Source organism: Coloeus monedula (assembly GCF_965178545.1).
Source record: "Coloeus monedula genome assembly, chromosome: 5".
In the NCBI taxonomy this organism is placed as follows: domain Eukaryota; kingdom Metazoa; phylum Chordata; class Aves; order Passeriformes; family Corvidae; genus Coloeus; species Coloeus monedula.
Window position 1 is genome coordinate 52737309 of NC_138785.1, and position 15031 is coordinate 52752339.

Genomic DNA, 15031 nt, shown 5'->3' on the forward strand with positions numbered 1-15031 from the left:
TATTCCTTTGCTGTATTTGCCCCAGTAGCTGTCCACTGAATGAACAGTGGAGCAAGGAAGCAGCAAATACTGAGTAGAAATGGATCAAACCCCACTTTAGTACCTCTGCATGAAGGTAAACGTTTGTGGAAGTCAGTTCTTAAACTGTGGCACACAAGATGTTTCACTTTCAAAAACAAGGATTAAAACACTGGTTATGATGCTCTAAATATACTCTTTAAAAAAAAAAATTCTGTAGTTTACTGTCTGTAAACATTTTATAAAAATATGATTGTAATGCCCTACAATTTCATAGACAACAGTTACAGAAAATTACTGCAATCTTTTGACAAATTTTTTCAAATTTGTGATCATCAGATCAATTCTGCATTAAATACTTGGTCCACAGAAGTCACTGAGAATTCTTACTTAATTTAAAATGAAATAAAAAAAAATTCTTTCCTCGTTTTAAATGTATTCAGCAAAGATCTTGAGTTAATGAGAAGGAGTACTTAATGTGGAGAGGAACCAACAGTGTCAGAATCTTGACTTGAATCAGAAAGATCTCTTAGTAAAGTAATGCCAATGCAAATATAGCAGTGCCCTAAAAATGTAAATGACCATGTTTGTAAATAACATCTAAATATTCATTATTTTTAAACTACTTGTCATAATGTGAAGTCGTTTTAAACTATTCCAGCAGCAGAACACCCTGAAAATCAGTAATTGATGATGATGAAGCCTGCTTCACTGATTATAAAAGCACAAAGCAGCAGAACACTTTGTGGAACCCAGCTATGCTGGCACATGGTACTCCAGTGGCTCACCATGCCAGATGCTGCAGCTCCAGAGCAGAGACATCAGAGCAGTGCACGAACACTTCCTAATCCTTTCAGGGAAAATCAGTTAGCTCAGACCCCACCTGACATTGTGTAAACTAACCTGGCTGATTTTTGCCTGGAGCAGACTAGGCAGAACTCACATGAACTACCATGCTGGCTCTGATGGCAAGTAGCTGGCATCCTCCACAGAGGGACACTGACAAAGAGCTGGTGAACAGGAAAAGTCAATGTCTGTCCACTGCTTAGGAGAAGCAAAGGAATGTAGGAATTGTGATAGTTCATATGGCCCAGGTTCCAGTTTCTGACAAGTCACACCATCTGGGTCCTTCAAGAAGCTTCTCCAGTAGAGAGGCTTTAGGGGAAAATTGAGTTTGCCTGGCTGCCCATTCAGACCCCACCACAGCTTCATTCAGAGTACACATCAAGGAGTCAGGAGAATGGAATGAATGTGTTCAGTAACTAGAATTATATAATAACAAATTTCATGAAATAAAATGATACAGTATTTATCTATAATCTAAATTTATTTTTGATTCGTGATCATTCCAGTTAGTAGCTCCCTTCAGAGAGGGCTGCATTGCTTCACACGATGAGATAGCTGGGGAAAATTTTGAAGCTTTTGCTGTTCTGATCTATTCATAGAGCCCTATAATTTTGGAATTCTGAAGCTGCGGAGGTTAAACAAAATACAGTATTATTTTCCTTCTTCACTCAAGTGAGGTTAATAACTTATATCATGCTGAATTGGAAAGCCTCTTCACATTCAGGTTGCTGTAGAAATCTCATAAATTTCTCTCAGAGGAGCTTTTACCTTGTATAGAAATTATTACTTAGAATTCATTAGACTGCACTTTTTCTGAATGTAAGCCCAGTGGGTTCAATAGACAGTTGCCTGAGTAAAGATCAGTAGCTGGGCCCTTCATTAACAATACTAAAATGTCAACATTATTATGTCTGATTTTAATGTAGTGCATTTAATCAACTAAGTTTGTTTTGGAATTATTCTGTGTACTTTTCTGCTTCTCTGGTACAGTTTATACTGCTCTCTCTCCACCATACTATAGTTAAATAATGACTGGTTTTCCTCTAAGATGAAAAGACAAGACATTTTTTATACCTCTCATGTGTCATTGCAAAAGATGTTATGCATATAATCTTGTATTAGGGATTATCCTCCTGACTACTTGAGCAAAACACAGTAAGAAAGAACTTTGACATCATCCAGCAAATAAATACAGTGCTGAGCAGGTGTATCATTTAGAGCAGGGCAATGCCAGGCACTGCACTGCAGCTGTGTTCCTGTTAAAGCCCTAACAGGAGTTGCCTGAGGTTCCGGTATCAACACCTGACTCTGTGTAGTCATTTGAAGAATAGTCTGGTAGAAAATTCTATGAGGTAGAAAACTCTTCATGGAGTTGTGCCTGTGCTTTCTGGTAACTTCAGACTAGCCTCAACTTACAGACCAGTTTTACTGGAGGTATTGAAACAAAACTCTTCATTTTTCTGGGGAGTACAAAAGTGACTAACACTGGTTTTCTGAAGGACTGTGGTATCACACCCCAGGCTGGGAGCAGGAGGCATGCTGAGTAAGCGCAGCTGTTTTCTACTGAGAAACTAATGCTCAAATGCTGGGTTACGCCACATAAACACACCCTGTTCCTGGGGAACAGTTCTTCACCCAAACTCATCTTCTTCTAGATGCCCTGCATGTTTACCATTAGCAGTGGCACTAGTAAATAAAAAGAAAGACTAAGGAGTATAAACAGACTATATGTATTTGCTGGAATTTTAATACACTATTTGTTTCTGAGGCTGCATGACAGCCTTAGGATGGGTGCATTTGCCAGCACAGGCTGTGAAAATGACATCTTCCTGTCTTGCAGGTAAGGCTTAGAAGTACCTCCTTCCCTTTGATGTCATTCTGGTTAAATTCATATCTATCTGTGTAAGTGTAGCCTATCAGGGCACCACAAAACCACTCAAACCTTAGAGGCCTAAATGAGGAGCTGTGAACTGCACTTTTCCTTCAGGAGCTTCAGTGTCTGAACTGCATCTGTGTCAGAGGCTTGCAGCAGCCTCTTCAAATATCTGCCCCATCTCCATTTCTTTCTACATTCAAGTAAATGCAGATTTCTTCTTAGAAGAATAAAGAAAAATGAAGCAACAGGATTGAAAGTAAATATAATTTCTCACAATATTTGTTGTTTCATACTTAGTCTGCAAATAAGAATTATAATTATTTCAGATCCTTTTCAAATATATTATAGTCACTCTACAGTAAGAACCTAAAACTTCAATTTGTGATAACAGCATTGTAGCATTTTGATGATTTTTATAGGAAATTATTTTTAAAGGGAACAGTAATGTTTACACTGTGTTCAATATCAAGAGACACTTTTATATGCAGACTCGTGAAGCAAAATCTCCCACCTAATGAGTCATTCTCCTTTAATAGTAAAACAACAAATTAAAGATTCATTAGATTGAAGGTGATTGAACTGCATAAAACTACCAGGCTGACAAACATATAAAACCCTCAGCAACCTCAGCAGTAGCCTTGTTAGCTTTCACAGAATCACAGAATGGGTTGGGTTGCATTAGGGAGGTTGTATTAGGTTGTTGGGTTGGGAGGGACGGAGATCATCTACTTCCAAGTCCCCAGCCATGGGGAGGGACACCTTCCAACAGACAAGGCTGCTCAGAGCTCCATCCATTGTGGTCTTGAACACTTCCAGGGATGTTTTGTTGAGCCTGGGGCTAAGAAATCATTATTAAATTAAGGTTAAAAAACTACTGTAGAGAACAAGATGGGAAGTATTTTTCATTCTAATATTCGTGGTGTGGAAAGGTATTACAACTACAGGCGCAGACACAATAATGACCAAAAGGAGGACACAAAGTAGATTTAGATTTGATTTTGAGATGAGGGATTCACATGGCATGTCATATGATTAGTTCAGACATCATCACTAAAATATTCATGAATTCTAATGCCATACATTATATTAAACCAGAACAAGCTGAAATTTAAGATATATTTAATTCCATCTAAGACATTTGGTGGTAATTTTAATAAAAAACAGCTATCAAATAACAGCAAATTATATTAATTACTGATTGGTTTAATTAATTTTTTTTAAAGAAATTATATCTTGACATCTGCAAATGAAGACATTTGAGAAGTCAGATTTGTAATGTTTTATGAAGCAATTTCAGGTACTTGTCAACTTAAGAGCAACAATTTTTTTGCCATTTTGCCAACAGAAGAAAGATCTGAACCAATGATCTTTTGCTGGGCTACTTGGAATCAGTCCTATTTCTTAGTCCTTGTGAAGACATGTGACACTGAAGTGCATACATATGTCCTCTCTGCCTCTTCTCAGAGCAGTCCTGGATTGCCAGCTTTTTGAAGAACAAGCATTCAAGAAATCATCTTTGAAGGAATTAAATCTAACCATAAAATATAACCATAAAAAATGTTAATTTTTTAACTTAATATACTTCCTTGTGTACAGGACTAAGCACCCCTTAAAAAATTTGGTTTTGCAAGATCCATGAGGAATTGGGAAGTATTATTGTCCCCATGTGACACAGGAATTAAATGCAGGGAATTAAGCCTGGGCAGGGACTCAGAGCTGGGACAGGTATGCAATGGTTAAGTCATAACCATGTAGCGGAAGCTGTTTTTCCTAATTCTCAGCTCTGTCCTTCTTACAGAAACTGCTCACTACTGAAGGAGGAAAGCTGTGACCCCTTGTGATGAGGTCCTGAGTGACTCAGATTTCAGCCTGCTAAATTAATATAAGCTTAAACTAAGATCACTTATTCAAAGTAGAACAGCTCCATTAGGAGAATGAGTATCTCACATTATTGAAGATGTGCTGAATGCTTCACGCTGTGGGCTGAAAATTGGAGGGATTTAAGTGCTTTTAGAACACCGTGGGGTATTAAGTTCATCTGTTGTGAGGGGTTGGGAAAGGCTGATCTCACTTATGTCCCAGAGGTGTCCTTCTACCATTCCCAGGAGAGCTGTGGATTGCAGTCTGGTATCATGCCATGCCTCAGCAGGAGGCCTCACATAGAAATCTGGTGAGGAGCAGGCTGTAGCTTGTGGGCTACCATCTAGAGCAAAGCACATAATAAGGAAGCACATCCATGGAGCAAAGGCCCTGTTTCACAACCTGCCCTGAAAGGCAAGAAGGACAAGTGTGTGGACACCAGGTATAAACCCCTCTCGTCAGGGTTCAGGGCATGAAAGAAGGGGTAACAGTTGCACATCAAAGGCCCTGCTACTGCACTTCCTTTCTGTGCAAGCAGTCTCATAGCATTGTGTAAGTAACTGAGTATTTACTGCAGCAGAAACAAGAATGTTATCTTTCCACAGTTTGCATGACTGACAAGGGCTACAAAGTCCTCTGGACTGTCTCCTGTGGTCACTTACTATTCATTGCCTTCTGTTCATCCTGTAGTTAGAGACCTAACTCCCTGCTTCCTCAACCTGTGCTTCTAGACTTCCTTCCTTTTGTAGTAAAATCTTTCTTATCAAATAAAACCTTTTTTACCTCTTTAAAGCCATTCATTTCAGTCAAATAGCCATTTTTTCTCAGACAAATAAGATTTTTTCTCCACTGATTCCTGGGATGTTCATACATGTGTTAGCTGATAAAACCTATGTTACTAAGTTGTGGACCAGACTTCTTTAGACAAAAGTGACACATAAAGAAAAAAAGTAAGTGAAAGATTGACATTTATATTTAGCATCAGATTTCATCTAAATATTTTTTCTAAAAAGAATACTTAGTGTAAGATCAGATTCCAGTACCCATCAATTTCTTTCAATTGCTTTATTTGTATGTATGGAGACAGAATTACTTCAGCGTAACTACAAGAAATTCTCCATTGTTTTCAAATCTTACTTTTTACATGCATACTGGCTACATTCATGAAATATGAAAGATGTTGTCTTTCATATTGAATTTGGAGGTGGTAAGACAGTGCATTTGTACATGCAAACCTGCCTAGGAAGCCATTCAAGTTAAGGAAGGCACACAGAATTGTAACATACAGGCGTGTTTACCCTCCTTGTCTGCAGAAATGTGGGCTTAATGGATATTACCAAGTATACAGTAAACATCTTGAAAATCTGAATCAAATGGTCAGGATACCAGTTTTTCAGGGCCTTCTATTTAACATCCCATTCTAAGAAATTTAGTACAACTATAGCTCTTTTTGGTTTCTTGCAAGTATATTGTAACTGTGTTCTAACAGTATCCTGTAGAAATCACTTACGTGATACAAGATGTGCAGGTGCAGCCAGAGATATTTTGGAGGGAAAAAAAAAAAGAAAATTCAAATAACAGGATTAGCTGGGTCCCTGCCTCTCAGGCCTTGAAACCAAGAATTTACTCCCAAAAAACAAACAGGAAAGAATGTCCTATTTTATTATTTTTTTATATCTTCAGGGAAAAATAGCCAACCCATTTCAAATTCAAAGCAAAAATGCTAATGGATAAACAACAGTGACCCATCGGAACCAAAACCAGAAAAGTATGTTTACTACAATTTACCTCAATGGAATATACATGTTAATTGCTTGTTAGGGCAAACTCCAAGCTATTGTACTGAAAACTGAAACCAAGATGAAGAAAGCTGTGATACTATGTTTAATCTAAGCCAAGTTTTAGGAAGCTGGAGTTCCAGAATAGCTGGTGCCCAGATGTCCTGAAAATAATTGCCTCTACTCCTTTTTATTGTACTTCTAGCTGCAATGAGGTACAGTGTAAGGACCTCATGATAAAAATACAGGGAGAAAGTTCTCCAAATAAATAAATAAATAAAATTGATTGCTTTTCTTGCTTATCAAAGGAGAAAAGTTATGTTGCATTGGTATTAAGTCTCCCAAAAATACTACCATTAGAAATCAAAAATATGAAAAAAGGACAAAAATGTCATAATCTGATTTCTGGGATGTACAGGTCAAAGTGTCTTTTAACAGCATTTTTCTTCTTCTGCCAAGAGTTGTAAGGCAGTGCAGCTGATCAGACAGAACATTAGAGCTGCTGCAGATGTCTTAAATCTTCTTTCCACTTTTACTACATCTCAGTATGGGAACTTCTAACTTCCTGATACTTTTGTCACTGACTCAGACTGCCTATCCATAAAATGAGGCTAATGATAGCTTGCAAAATAAGCATTTTATTTTGAGTATTTCTATTTTGATATGCAAAGGATGTGTATTTATGTATCAGCAGCGATGGAACTGTTACTTTACACTGTTTGTCCTGTTTAGTTTTAAAGGGAAAAATGATACCATAGAACAGTATCAAAAAATTTTCATTTGCTTTTTCTCCATAGGTTGAAGCCTGTGAGTAAATAGAATTAGTTTTAGAACTTCAGCTAACTGTAGAAAACATAAGAAATACAATTTTTAATTGAAGTTGCTGAAGCAAATAGGAAACTGAAGGCATAATAAAGACATCTCTGTATTGAGAATTGTTTTTCCACCTGCCCAGATATATATTTATGTTCCTTGGCTTGAGAAATACTGCAGTGTGGTGTTTCACAGAACCATGCCCTAATTTCTCTCTTCTCTTTTTCCCTGAAGGAACTGTAGAAGTACCTTGAGGGGGCTATATGAATTTCAGAAACTTGAGACAGGTCTTGATCACAGTTCCATGAAAAACAAAAAGGGCTGTTGAACTACCTACACTAAGAAAACTGACTGTAACTGGGACTGGAAGAATAAGGTGCAAGTGCTGAAGTGTTTTGTTGTGAGTACAGTTCCTGACATAAAAGGTGTAGAAAAGAAGAAAATGATGGTGGAGTTTCTTGATGCTTGACCTGTCTTTCAGAAAATTAAAGAGAGCAGCCAAATCTGGCTGTAAATGAGCCCATTCCCTCAATTCTGAGCTTCACCCACAGTACAGTATTTTTAAATCTCAAAGCTTTTCCCTAGTGGTAGAGAGATATGAAACAAGGATGAGTAATTTCTCAGGACACAGTGTGTAGGAGCTAACAGTCTATCATAAAGAGTGAATGTGCTTCCTCAGAGGAAATTCATGACCTACTTCCCTTATACACTTTGCTTAATCAGAACTCTCCTTTCTCCTGGCTGAGAAAGTATCAATGGTCTTCCTCCACACTCTCCCTGTCTTCTACATGATCATGCAGCACCAATTTAGTTAATTTTGTTGCCTTTTCTTTCATTGCTTATCACTGCTGGGTCTTTGATGCATAGATGCAGGTGAGAAAATGAGTCAAAAAGTACATAATTAGGGAAGAGGTCAGCGAAAAAGATAGCATAGAGGAAGGACTGGAGGAGATTTTGCCTACCTCTGCCTAAAGATCTGAGGTGCTCACTCACTCTGATTCTCCTCTAAACAAATGTGTTATTCTCACGTTGCTCTGTTTTTGAAATTGCATGGGAGATTTCTTGACAGGCATGTATATTCTTCCCTCCACATAAAGCTAAGGACCTTGCAGGTAATTCCTACTGCAGTCCAGATTTCTGTCAACTCCCTGACAGGTCCTGTAACACTTGACAAGAGTGGAACTGGGTAAAAAAAACAAACCAAAAGGGTTAGGTTTAACAAAAGACCGTAGCACACAGCCCATACTGAAGTCAGTAACCTTGTCTGTGGAAATCACTACCCTTCCTACAGAGAACGGGAAATGTACTTTTCTTGGAAATAGCAAGGAGATCAATATTGTCCTTTAGAGGAAGGCATGGTGGTGTAATCTCCCCTGCTTTGCAAAATAATCACAACACTCATCCAAACCAGGAAGAATTGTGAAAGGGCTTGAAACACTGTCTTGCATGTCACAGGTGAAGTGTGGCTGATGGGGAAAAGCTTCTCCTACTATTGCTGTTAAATGTGCCTTCCTGAGCAGGAACACAGGTATCATGGACTCAGAAAGGAAGAAAATAGTCTGAGCCTATCAATGTAGTCAGCTGGGAGGACAGGGAACTGGCTTCTGGACACCAAACCCTGTTAAAAGGTGGTACTCCTCTGCATTCTTACTGCCCTCTTTGGTATGCTTTGTATGCAAGAAGGGGCCATATCTTTATTTTCTGTGAAATATGCTCCCTCTTGTATTTATCAGAAAGGCAGCTAAGTTTCTAAACTCCCATTTTGGGAAGGTATTAATGTGTTAAACTATGATGCAAAGAGCTTAGATGGAGGTAAATTTGAACAAGGCAAAAAGGGCTGAATAAGACACTTAAGGGATTGACAGAGGCATCTAGTCTGTAGTAAACTCTAAAGTTACATCAGCTGAGAAGGGGTTTCTAGGACTGCAAAACCTATCCAAATCCCACTATACGCACATACACATGCTCCTTATTGGAAAAAGACTGATATATTTATGATTTTTTGTAACACAGTTAAGCTGTGTGTTCTCAGTAACATACACAGCCACTAGGAAGGTATTAGAAAATGTTAATTAATGAGTACTATAAGAAGCAGAGACAGCTGATAGTATAACGGAATTTTTAACACCCCTCCTGATTTCAGGAATATCGAAACTAGTTGCAACATGACATGACATTTCACTGCAAATTATTTTTAAATTTTTTTCACCTTCTTATTAGAAATAAACAGATTGGTAATCACTGAGTCCACAAATGAAAACCTAATTTTGTAATTAAATGCCAAGAAAATTATTTCACAACTTTCATAGAGTAATGCAGTCATTGAGAGCCTGATATGACCCATGACTGTGTAGTGTGGAGTGAAGCACCTAAAACATTGTTAATAAACACATTTTAAGTATAACATAAATGGAGGTCCTCAGAAAAATTTTTAGTATAAGTGACATTAGTTCTAGCAGATCATGATGCACCCATAATTTAGACTTTAGCACAGTATGCAAAACAAGTACCAGAGGGTAACATCAATTCTGCTTTGCAAGTACATGTGGAATGGCCTATATTATTTATTTTGACTAGTTTCTTGATCCTGATAACTTTTATTTATGATTTTTGTATCTTTATGTGCGAATTGTTACAAATAATTCTTTTTTTCCAAGCCAGCTGGCATTGGCTTTTGTTATTTGGGACAATTGGTGGCTGGTACTCTCTGAACAGGTACTTTATCAGTCTAGTCCTTCAAATATGAAAAGAAACTATTAGAAAACTCCTTGCACAAGAAAAGTATAATTTTCCTTTGCCAGTAATACTACCAGTATGATGGCCCAGTGAACTTCACTGATGTAGAATTGTTAGTCCCTTTTTAATGTTCTTGGGTGATTTGCATGCATTCCCTGCTTTTAACGTGCTTGGAGGGAGAGAAGCCTTTTTACTGTTCATTAAATTATAAATTCAGAGGAGGACAGAAAGGACAGCAGCACAGCTGCAGGATGAAAACTACTATTTCCTATGAAAAGAAACTAATGATCTAAACAGTTAAGGAGAGAATGTAAAAATGCAAAAGGTATCTTCAAAGAAGCTGAACTGAAGGAAAAAACTTAGGCAAGCACCAAACCCTTTAGGCACTTGACAAAGGTTATGGAATATCAAACCCAGCACCACTTAAAGTGTTCAGAATGCCAAAAATCTTTACAGCCAATTCACATCACCAAATATCACAATGAGATTGCTATTCCAAATCATTTAAATTGTAATAAATATAAATCCATCTTTTCATAAAGTTATCTTTACAACTGCCATATTTCAAAACCTGTTCTTCTTCAAAACTACCCAATATTAGTTTTCCATTTATAATACAGATGAAAAAATCAACTTTAAGAATTTTCTTAGCTTTCCCTTGCTATACTTCTTCAAGGATGGGATAAAATGAAATAGTGCCTTTCTACTGGGATATCTTCATAACTTTTCTAACGCTAATGTTTACATAATAGGTTATTTGACTTACAATTAATGGTAAGCATACAAACACTGAATATTAAGTACTGCCTGCAGGTAATAGCTAATCATTAGCCAAAAGTTTAAAAATTCTGCAGCAGATTCCTGTAGGAACTCAGAGTGCCTGTTTTGAAGGGTTTTTACCCCCCTGAACAACACTGTTTTGACCTTCATCCATGGAAAAAATTGCCAACTATCAGACAAGAACTAGAAAATACAATGGTGATAGACTACTATGTAAGATTGTCGCAGCGTGAAAAATTTAGAGGTTTTGGGCTTCTCTTTGTAGTAAATAGATAAGAGCAAAAACCATCAAAATGGAGGATTGTTGTTGCTCTCTAAACCTTCTTCTTCTTCTTCTAGTACTCCATATTCTGCAGTAGAAGTAATTTGGGATGACTGGACAAAAAATTCCGCAGTTCCTGGCTGTGTTACTGAATAATTGGTAGAAAAGTGAAAATAATATACGTTTTCAGTAACCATTGGTTAAATTATCTTTAAAAGGCTGTGTAAATCTTGATAATTTGGCTTTCTCCTGCATTCTCTGACTGTGCTATGTCTGGGTTACGCTAGTGACTCTGTTTCTCTGATAAGACTTAATAAACAACTATCTAGCAGCAGCAAAGGCTGAAAGTCTCCATTTGTCTCTTGAACTAACTCCTGGCAAGGACTTTAAAAACTCTCTCCCATCAGGAGAGGTCTGATTTACGCCACAGGCTGTGGCAGATTCCTATGAAAATGAAAAAAATATAGCAAATATATATATATATATATATATGTGTGTGTGTGTGTGTGTGTGTGTGCACGCCACTTTCCTGAATGAAAACACTGTTTTGCCTGTGCCATGCCATTGTATGACTACGAGGTAGAGTATATGGTCTGCCAAAGCATGTGGCCAGGTGATGAACTGTTTTTCCAGCCATGAGTAGCACTCAAGTATTTAGAATGTACTAAAGCATTTTAAAACAGTTTCAAGCATTAAAGTAATTTCTATACTATGCAAAAGAGCTAACAAGAAAAGAACATGTAATTTACTCAAAATAACTGCAGTCTCCCTAGTTCTCTAAGCCAATATTCTGTGCTTCATTTTTTCAAGGTGGAATGAAATAAAAAGTTACTCTGTGAGGTTTTCCAGTTACGAAAGAAAGAAGCTTACTACATTGCATATTAACAGGACACTAACTCCAAAATAGGACCTTGCACTGAAAGGAAATATTTTAAGAGGAAAAGAGGCAATACCTTATGGGTGCATAACAGAATCACTATGAAGAACACTGATACTTTCTCCTATTTTAGTTCTGCAAATTAGCACCTTTTATTGAAGAAAGAGTGATCCTGTGAAATTATACATGCTGATTATTCAAAAAAACCCCAACCAACCACCCAACCCCTCCCCCCCCAAACAAAAACAAAAACCCCCAAAAAAACAAAAACCAAAAAGAAAACAAAAGACCCAGCTACTGCTACCTGGATTTAACAATAATCAGACTGAAAAGTGAACTAGCTGTTTTTTGAGTAGGTGTTTCTTTCTGGGTCTGTTTTTGGAGAAGTGGATGTCTATATTTGAAAAAAGGGAAGGTATATATGCTAGGTGCAAGCAGCAGTATTAGTATCTCTATTTGAATTTACCACCTGCCTGCTAAATATTTCAAAGTATGCTGCCTCTTTACACAGAAGTAGCATTGCAAGGTTTAGAATCCCCTCCATCCCACTCATTTCTACAGAATAGCTGATGCTGAATTTTTGATCTACAGTTTCATTTGTAGGACAGATCATTACATCTAACTGATTATAGTACTCAGAAGATGGTTTGGTAATGGTCTTGAGGGTCATGAGAAAATAAATTGCATAAATCTCATGCAGCCTACTTCTTCCTCTACACACTACACAGCATGATGCAAATATGACTTCATGTTAACCTCATTCTTGCTAATATGGTCATTCATATTAAATATAATACTTAACCTTTCTGGAACACAGCACCAAAAATTGTATTTCTGTCAAGAAAAAGAAGTACAGTGACTTAGCCAAAAATATGTGCAGTCTTCTGACTGAAAATGCAAGTTATTTTTAGACTACATAAAACCCCATGCAATTTCTATGTTACATGGAAAAGCTGTCTGATGAATCTTGTACCTGTTTTCAATGGGCTAAGTTTAAAAAATGGATAAGTATTTTAGATTTAGAGAATCAGAGATGATTCACAGGAAAATACATTCCCATCCCTAAAGCAGATGAAGGAATTTACTTACAATAGCTTAATCATGTAATATCCCCCCATGATTGATTTCACTTCCTGTGTATATCTGCTGTTCAGAGCGAAACTATATGGAAAGTGATAGACATCCTTTGCCTCTTAGTCTGGAGGCTGTGAAAGAAGACCAAAGCTTGCTGGGGGGAAAGTTGCATATTATGTCTTTAAAATGGATCACTTTGTCTGTTTTGAAGGGTTTCAAAATACACAAAGATCTACTTTGATATTTACAGAAGAATCTTTCTTGTTGGCCAAGTCCATCTAAAACAGAATTCATGTCTGCAGACATATACTTTATTCCAGATCAATGCCACAAAGTCCTGTGGAGCCATTCCTGATATGAACCCAAAGCCACTTATATTAGAGGAAGTTCTTATTTGGATGGGTTTTAAATCAGATGCAGAGTGAGAAGAAAATTAGTAATTTGATATTTCTTTCTTGGAATATACTTTACTGGAAGAGGTGGACTGTTGTGCCATGTCTGGCTCCAGGTATTTCTCTTCACTCACTTTAAAACTATAAATAGAGATGTATCCTTGAGGAAAATTAAATACTGAAATGCCCAAGCACAGATAACTTCTGTTGAATTCCCTAAAAGCACTGGGTACTTAGCATTCCCCCTGAACTGGATGTTTTAGTATAGACACATTTGACTGACTTTTGCCTCCCTAATTTAAAGTGTGTGGTGATTTCCTATGAAAGCAAAAGAAAGCTATAACTCAGGCATTCCATAACCTGGGTATTTAGTTTTCACATTAAGACTAAACCTTAAAGTAACACCAGAACTGAAACTGGAATTGAGGAGATCCAGCAGAGCAGGAATAATATAATTTGGAATTTTCTCTGAGCTGGAATGCACTCAACATTAATTATCAACCATTTGTACTATTCAGAGACAGTGCAGCAATATACTTCATGGAACGATTAAAGCATGCATTATACTGAGGAACACAGATAGAAGATACGAACACTAGAAACATTCCACTCCATAATTTATCATATTTCCTCTTCAATTTCAGTGTGATTTAAGGACATGCCAAATGTTGTAAATTGATAATATTCTTTTAAAATCCTACTGGAATTCCAAATTTATAATGCTAGGTTCTTTAGGTCTATGAAAGTTGAAAGAATTTTATGCTTCCCTAGGGACTGTCCAGGATGGGATGCATCCGTTGCTCCTGAACTCAGGCCTGTCAGTCGCTACCTCCTGTCCTTGCCCTGGACTGGAAGTGGGGAAAAGAGCTTTTCCACATCCCCAGTAGGTCTGTGGAGAGAGGAGCGTCAGAAATACTCTGTGGGGTACCTCAGCAGACCAGTGAAAACACAAGGGATGACGATGTAAGGTTACATTTGTTTAGATGTGGCAACTCTTGAGGACATGGTGAGATCCAATTCAAAATGTTTGGTGTTTCTCATATTTCTAAGTGGCCATCTTCACAGGGTCAGCCCTGTTCTCCATCAGCAAACAAGGAGGGTAACTGTGAATATACTCACAGCACACTTAGCCAGCCAGGCTCATAGTTCAGTGCCTTAGAAAGCCCCGAGCTGCCTAGAGAGACTGCATGGGCGATCTAGCACGTCAGTAGCTCCAAAAGCGGCAAGTGGTAGCTGCAAAGCTAATACCAAGAGCAGAAGCAAAGAGGTAGAAATACAGTCCTCGCTCTATGCTTTAATCGTGCCAGTAGATTTCTCTCGGTCCGAGACAGAGACACACAGAAGCTGCTCGCAGAAGGGGGCAGCAGAGCCAAAGAGGACGGGCGCACTCCGTGCTCTTTCTTTATTCGGGGGAAGGGAAAGGGGAGGACTGGCGGCAGACCCGGGCTGTCCGGCCAGTCAGACACTGCTCCAGAGCCTGAGTTCCTTTCGGTTTTACCCGCGCTTGGAACAAAGGGGATTCAGAGCACGTGGCAGGTCCTGGCTTGCCCCGGCAGGTCCCGGGGCGGGGGAAGGGCAGCTCCTTCGAGCAGGCAGCAACAGGTAACTGGTTATGGATACCATTAACAGGTTCAAATTAAGAACAAGCTGCCAGTAATTTGAGAGGGCTAATGTAAATTACAATTGCTGTTCAGAGGAGGTAGAGAATGCTTTTACTGT

At 38.1% G+C, this 15031-nt stretch overlaps 1 protein-coding gene across 1 annotated transcript in view; it reads right to left on the reverse strand.

The window, feature by feature from the left end:
* Nucleotides 1-15031, reverse strand: part of NWD2 (NACHT and WD repeat domain containing 2) — a gene marked incomplete at both ends in the record, with an annotated part of 52471 nt that overhangs the window by 8772 nt on the left and 28668 nt on the right. The gene's annotated exons all lie outside the window — the stretch shown is intronic.